The sequence below is a fragment of the Rhinopithecus bieti genome, unplaced genomic scaffold (genome assembly GCF_001698545.2).
Source record: "Rhinopithecus bieti isolate Rb0 unplaced genomic scaffold, ASM169854v2 scaffold_28016, whole genome shotgun sequence".
Taxonomy (NCBI): Eukaryota; Metazoa; Chordata; class Mammalia; order Primates; family Cercopithecidae; genus Rhinopithecus; species Rhinopithecus bieti.
In genome coordinates, this window is record NW_016813202.1 from 4,419,580 (window position 1) to 4,426,900 (window position 7,321).

At 52.1% G+C, this 7,321-nt stretch overlaps 1 protein-coding gene across 1 annotated transcript in view; it reads left to right on the forward strand.

Annotated features, from left to right (window-relative positions):
* Positions 1-1,575: 1,575 nt before the first annotated feature.
* NPAS2 (neuronal PAS domain protein 2) overlaps positions 1,576-7,321 on the forward strand; it is a 181,032-nt gene continuing 175,286 nt past the window's right edge. The window contains exon 1 of the mRNA XM_017847801.1: positions 1,576-1,814. The gene's annotated coding sequence lies outside the window, so the exon portion shown is untranslated. The remainder of the gene's footprint in view (positions 1,815-7,321) is intronic.

Below are 7,321 nucleotides of genomic sequence, written 5' to 3' on the forward strand. Positions count from 1 at the left end.
ACCCCCAGTCCACCGCAGGCGCCTGGCGCGCTCGGGGCAAAGGCCCTAGGAGACCCCTTTTGGCCACAAAATCGAGTATGACAGAAATGGGCCAGCGGGGGCGCTTTCCTTCCAGAGCCACTTGCCGGAATGTACGAGGGACTGAGAGACGTCCGGAAAAGGCTGCCTCGCTCAGAGCGCTGCGCCAGGCCAGGCACCTAAGGCTAGGGAAGCGGTGACCTCGTGGGGCGTGCAGGGGACCTTTCCCCTCTCCGGGGCTTCCACCCAGGCGCCCCCCCGCTGTGAACGCCGCCGCCCGGGTGAAGGGGAAACTGGCCACGTTTCCGGACCTCGGCCGGGCTCACGGTCTCCGGTTTTCACCCGGCTCTGTGTTGGAGCCCCGAAGGGCATCAGACAGCAGCCCCGGCACCACCCGGGGGCTGTTCCTGCACCTCTGCCTCCCTCCGCTTGGCGTTTGCGGGAGCCTTGGTAAAATCCTCCCTGTTTCTCGCGCGCGCCTCTCTCTCCAGCTTCTTTTTCTTGGATTCTCGCCTGTCTCCTCCCACAGAGGGAAAAAAAAAAAGGTCACGTATGTTTGGAAAAATATGTAGGTCAGTGGAACATTTCCTGCACTGGTGCAAAAGGAGAGGAGGGCAGCGGCGGAGGGGAGGGAGAGGCAGAGTGGAGCTCCGAGTGCCCGCTCCTGGCCGCAGCCCCACACCCCACGTGCCCCTGCTGGGGAGGGGGGCAATTAGCCGGTTCCTTTCCATCCTTGACCCATTTTCCGGACCAGCTACGTTCGCCTTAGGACAGGCACCGGTTATTCCTCCCCAGCAGTCGCTGCTGTCCTCTGCCAAGCACCGCTTGCCCGCATCTCCCCCGACCGCCAAGCACCGCTCGCCCGCATCTCCCCCGACCCCCCGTCTCCCACTTGCCGCCGGGCCGCACCCCCGCAGCTCACTGAGAAATCGCAGTGGTCCCCGCAGAGACGCGCTTTGTGCCCTGGGTCGAGACCCGCGCGCAGCCCTGACCCTGGAGGACAGTGTGTGTGTGTGGGGAGGGGGGTGATAGTCGCGTGCTCATCCCCCCTCACCCCCTGCGCGGGACAGCAGGGTGGCGGCTCGCACTGCGAGGGTCTACGCTAGGCGGGGGCGGAAGATTCCTTGTTCCCCCCGAGTGACAACTTTAATGGGACCTCGGCTGGCAGCCTCTACTCCACTTGCCTCTCCTCCTGGCCGGCTCACCTGGAAGCACAACCCCTCACTGCCCCAGCCCCGGCGCCCAACCCCGACCCTGCGCCCCAGGCCCGACCCCGCCGCGCGTCCCTTGCAGACCAGCAGAGGCGGCGGCGGCGGCCGGGGGATTCGCGGGTGTCTGCACCGCCCAGGGAAACCGGGGGTCTAGGGGTCCAGGGGTCCGTCTGCCTGCAGCGCGCGCGGGGTGCTTGTTCCAGGCTGGGTCGGGGCCAGGAGAGACCCCGCAGGCGGAGGCAGGCGAGGGAAGGAGGGGAAGGAGGATGGAGGAGGGGAGGGAGGAGCAGGGGAGGAGCAGAGGCGGAGGCGGCTCCCCCCGGCTCTGCGTGCCGGAAGAGTTTGCCGCGCGAGCAGCCGGCTCTCGCAGGACGAGGGACCCGCGCGGCTGCGGCCAGGAGCGCGCCGCGGAGCCGGAGACCCGCAGCCGCAGGCGGCGGCGCGCGGCGCAGCAGTAGACAGCGCCTCTCCTCCGCCGCCCGGGAGGAGCTCGCCCGCCCGCCGCCGCCACGGTCTCCCAGCGGCGGCGGAGCGCGTCTCCCGGCTCCAGTCCCCCGCCCGCGGGCCGCTCCGGCCCGCTCCGAGGTAAGGGGCCGCGCTAGGGGGCGCGGGGGACCCAGGGTGGGGAGTACGAGCGCGCGGGGTCGCAGGACTCGGTCACCTGCGTGCCAGCGGGGAGAACGCGCGGGGGCGGAGGGGCGCTCAGGCGCGAGGCTGCGCGGCGCCGGGGACCCCGGACGCGGGGGCGCGGAGAGGTGGGTTCCCCCCACCACCGTCAGGCCGCTAGGGGCTTCGCGTCCTGCAGGAGGTAGCAGCCGCTGGGCCGGTGGGCTCCGGGCGCGTCTCGACGCAGAAGACAGAGGATTGGGCACCCGAGCCTCGGAATTTGGGGGTCCTCGGGGTGTCCGATAGGGTGGATAGGGATCGTGCCCCAGGGCAACAGCTTTGGGGATTGCCCGCTGTTCTCTTCGAGCCCCATCGCGCGACCCTCCGAAACGTCAAGCGTCCTGGACCCCTGGAGAGTGCGGCATGCGCGCCCTGGGCCCGCGGTCTCTCGGAGTCCCTGGGTCGGAATTGGTTCCGGGCCGGATTGGGTGTGGAGTCTGTGCACCCAACCCCCGTGCGCGCAGAGAGGGTGCAGCCTGGCTCCTTGCATCGCTGCCCCCAACCCCACCCCGGAGCTCCCCAGGTTGGATGTCTGCGTGTGGTTTTGTTGGGAGATGTGCCCCTTTCCCAGCCGAGGAGGGACGCACCTTTGACCTTTCTAAAGAGCTGGGCAAGTTGGTAACCGGGGAAGGGACAGGCACCACGGGGCTAAATTCAAAACCAGTCCCGTTCCTCTGCTTGCCACTCCTTAATTGCTCAAGGTAAGAAAGTTTGTTTCAGCCCTGTGATTCATAAATAATTAGTAACTAGTTTTGTTGATTAAGCAAGATAGAAACCTTGAATATACACATGCACGTCCATGAAGGCTAAACCCTCCCGAGGTTGTATCCGGGAGGCGTTCGTACGGAAAGTTAGAAGCCCTGGAGTTCAACAGGTGTTCAGGAGGGTCCCGGAGAGGAGTTTAGTCTTTACCCGTTGCTTTGGCATCCACCCCAACTCCATTAAAGTAGTTAGCCTGTTTTCTCACAGGTAAAACATTGAGCACTTATTAAATTAACTTAATCAGCAGAGGCGAGCTAAACCGCCTTGATCCTTTAGAACCCAAACCTTATTTTCCTTAATAGAAAGGTTTTTCCTGTTTGGACTTCCCAGGTAATTAGTTCTAAAGTAGTTCCCAGCAAGAAATCTCTGCTAGCACCTCTGTGTCTCTCAGTGTAACTTGGTGCCCATCAGTGAATTGACCAACTAATTATGGCTTGCATTAAACACAGAGCTGCCCTCCTTGGGAGGCACTGTTCACATTCAAACGCACACACTAGCTCCATCTTTCTGCCACTAAGATGTCCTTAAAGGAAAAAGTTTGCCAAAAATAACCCCTAAATAAATAGTGTAATGTTTAAAAGAGTTATCCTGACCTGCGCCACTATTTTACAAAAGCAAAAATTCAGTGTTTCATTACAGCGCTAAACCAGGACCAGTAGAAGTATTGGTATCTCTCAGCAGTCTACTTAAAGATTTCGTTAAAAATAAAGTGTGCAACATAAAGACATTCAGTAATTATCTTCCATCTCACAGAGAGATGTGGAGTGTGGCTTAGAAGAATTGTAAATGCGCTGCTTTTAGTCGTTTGCTTCTTGGAAATCGATGCCTCTATTTATTTGCTGGTCTGCCCCACTGTGCGTAAATGTAGAATCGGTTTTATTCTCACTGCTTCCCAGAGGGGCTCCTGTGGAGGTGAAAGAAGGAAATACATTCTAGAGGAAATATGTTATTAATAAAACGTTACCTCCCGAAGAGTTAAACACGCCAAAAAGAACCAAGTGAGGCTTTACTAATTAGTGGTCTGATAAGAGAGTGTTCGGATGGTGACTGAAGAATTGATCTTTATATAGAAAACAACAATTGTTTTTAAGCTCATTTGGTTCTCTTAGAACAGTTTGGACCCTTTTAAAAATTTCTGGCTGTTTAATAATGCAAATGATGAAAATTGTCAAAGATAACACATATCACCTGACGTGTGCCATGTTTAAGTTGAATTCACCTTATTTTTTTTTTAACAATCTTTCTTAACTCTTGGTAATCTTTATAGCTCACTCAACACTGCAGCTTACTAGGTTAAAGACTGAAAGTTAATTTCTTCAAATTAAAATAATAAGACATGCATATACTTTTTAATATAACCATCTTTACATGTTCATGTTTTCAGAGTCTTGCTTTTGAACCTTAAGAACCCAAAGGGCTAAGTCTTCTTTCTTAATTTTTAAAACAAGCATGTGTTTTGTTCTTTACATGAATCGTCGGTTCTCCCAATGTGATCACGACACTGTCCCATGCTGATTCCACGCACGGTGCAACCCTTTCCCAAGAGAGGTCAGATTTCGAGGTGTTGAAAATAGCCCAGTGACTCAGTATTCTTGGCTGCTTTATGCCAACGGTTTAATTGGCTGCATCATAGCAAGCATCTAATTGAGTTTCACATTTAAATAGTGGATGTGGTACTTGGTGCATTATTTGCTTACAGAAATGTCTGATTAGCATGTTCCTGATCCTCGTTCTATTTGTAGCAAAGATGTGAGGTCAGGGACTGTCACATTTCATATTCCCCACAGCATCTCATCCCGATGGGGCCTTGTTCAGAATAGATGCTCAGTAAATAGGTGTGGGAAAGGAGCTGAATTGTTGGTGATCACTATCCAAAGGTTAGAAATTTCTGAATGCTAATGGGGTACTTAACTATGAGTAATTCTATTTTAAATCTCAAGGTGTTGATGATTAATAGTATCTCAGGGCACTAAATAAACATGTATTAAATGTGAGCATATGTTTAAAGGGGGAATTTTTAATGTAGTCTTTAAGGCACTACTGCTTTTCACTTGAATTAACTGAGAGTGAGGACCCCTTGGCATTTTACGCAAAGTCATTTCTTAGGTAAAGTTCCCCCAGAGACCACTTAAACTTTTGTAAGTCTTAAAACAATGGGTGGTTCCATTTGATGGTTCAGAATAGAAAGGAGAGTGTTGATCCTCTACACTGGTATGAAAAAAACTGTGTATAAGGAGATGGAGGATGCTGGATATCACAGTGCCCTGGAATCACCTGGGGCCCTTGGCTAATGCAGATTCTAACTCAGGATGCCTGGGAGAGGACCTGAGCTGCATTTCTCACAGCTGCTAGATGCTGTACGCTGGCAAGTTTCTGGGATGCACTGAATCCAGTTCAGCATGTTTACTGAGCATATACCACATAGAGAGCCCAGATGATACAAAAATAAGAAGATGGGGTGTACCTGCCCTTGAGGAGCTAACAACTTGAGGTGCGGGGGGAGAGAGAGAGGGAGTGTAAACTGAAAATGAGGTTCTGAGATGCCATTCTCCGGGGTGGTGGCCAGAAAGGGGCCCAGGAAAGGAGAGTTGCTGGTAGGGCTTCCACATTGCTGACCTTGACCTGTAGTCATATTTAAATGGAGAGCCTTGTGACTTGGCAAGAAATAAAATGCAGATTTTGAAGTCAGACAGACCTGGGGTAGCCTCCCAGCTCAGCTATGGCAATTTTTAACCTCCCTGAGACTCAGAGTCCTTGTCAGAAAAACAGTGCAAATGATGCTAACCTTGCCAAGTTTGTAGGATTACCAGTCAAGGATGTGTGTTAGGCCTAACAAAAGTGATTGCTTTTATTACTGTTGACAGGAGAGAGGAGACTGGAGAGCAAGGAGGACGAGGAGGTTACTCAAATATGTTCCATGTAGTTCACCAATTAGAGATTCAATTTGGTGAACCAGCAAACCCAAGGCCGGCTGTGGAGAACCGGGCCAGGGCCGGAGGGCAGGCAGCTGTGGAAGCTAATCAGAGGCAAAATGGAGTTATTGGGAACATGCTTATCTCCACCCTCTCCTGCAGTCCCTGGCTTCTGGTTTGCTTTGTTGATAGTCCTTCCTAGGATATTTTCATCTGAAGCTGTTCCTGGTACTTAAGCTGTAGGTTCTGTTGATCAAGACTGCTAGCGGCAATCAAGCGCTCTTTAAAAATGTAGTGGAGAGGACAAACAGCTGTCCCCTTTGAGGAGTATTGGTCTTTTCCATGGTGGGTCACTTTCTAGGATCAAAGCCATCGGTCCATCTTTCGACCATAGCACGAGTTACTTGAAACTAGTGCCGGGTGTGTTGAAATTCACCTGGGGTGCCTTTTATGCTTCGCACTCTGAGATGATTGCTGCCTCCTGCCGTCTCGGAGAGATGGCTTTTGCAAGGCAATGATGTCCCTCACCCTGATATTAGGAGGGGTCACCTGGGTGGCCCTGAAAACACTTCAACCAACATCACTCTGATTTTTTAAAATATATTTTGGGATTCCATTTATTATTTGCAAAGGCGATTTCTCTGCTACCATTTGCCTTCCACACTCCCTAAAAGTAAATCTTGAAAACCAAGCTCTAAGAGAATGGCAATGGCAGTTTGATGTTTTGGGGAAAGGAAACGTAGAGGAACCCCTGGAGCCAAGGCAGGCCTGGGTGAGGATGGAGAGGAGAGAGGGAGAGGAAGGCATCAGGTGTGGGAGTACCAGGATGGAGATGGGAGCAGTGATGGAGGCTGAAGCTGAGAGGTTGGGCCCCAGGACCCAATTTGTGGACTTTGCTGCTTTGCTGAAGGCCATGGCAGATAATGTTCCCAGACCACTGAAAATCATCCAGGCGTCCAGAAAACACAGGCCCATCTAAAGGCAGACAGGTGACAAGGTGACAGAACCTAGTGGTGTGATTCTTCTAGCCTCTTCTGAGCCAAAGATGACATGCGCAGTTTTATGAAGGATATTTGAGTTCCTTGGTGGTAAAATATTCAGAGCTCGAGGTCATCTGAAAACTTATTGTTTTCTGTTTATAAAAGTACATAGTTTTGGAAAAGATGGAAAAGAAGGAAAAAAACCCCACAATTTCAAGATATATTTTCTATTCAGTGTTTTTTCTATGTGTTAGAATATTTTATAATAGTCTATCTTAAAAGCACATGGATATAATCTTGTAAAATTTTCAAATATTACAGAACCATTTCTGATAGAAAGAAAAAAATCCCCTTCGTCCCTGTGGCCTACTCAGTAATCATCCCCTCAGCTTTTATTTGCCTAGCAGAAAGTGGATTTTGTACAGTAGACTGCCAACCCACACTTGTCTCAGGAGGTTTATCTCATTGGCCATGCAAGTGAGGGTGGGGCTGCTGTCCTTGCCAGTGACTGGCTCAGGGTGAGCATGTGCACCCTGTTCTAGCCAATAAAATGTGAGGGTGGGCTACTGGGAGGCTTCTGGGAAAGTTTCCCTGGTCTTAAAGAGGCAAGGAAGGAAACAGCTCTTTCCTTCCACTGGTTACTGTGATATGAGGCTGTAGTGCCTGCAAACTGGGCAGCCATCAGCCATCAGAGGGGCTGGGCCAGGTCTCAGCTGACCTGTGGAAGAATGCAAAGGTGAAGAAGGGCAGGGGGCAGGGGGCAGTGGGGGGG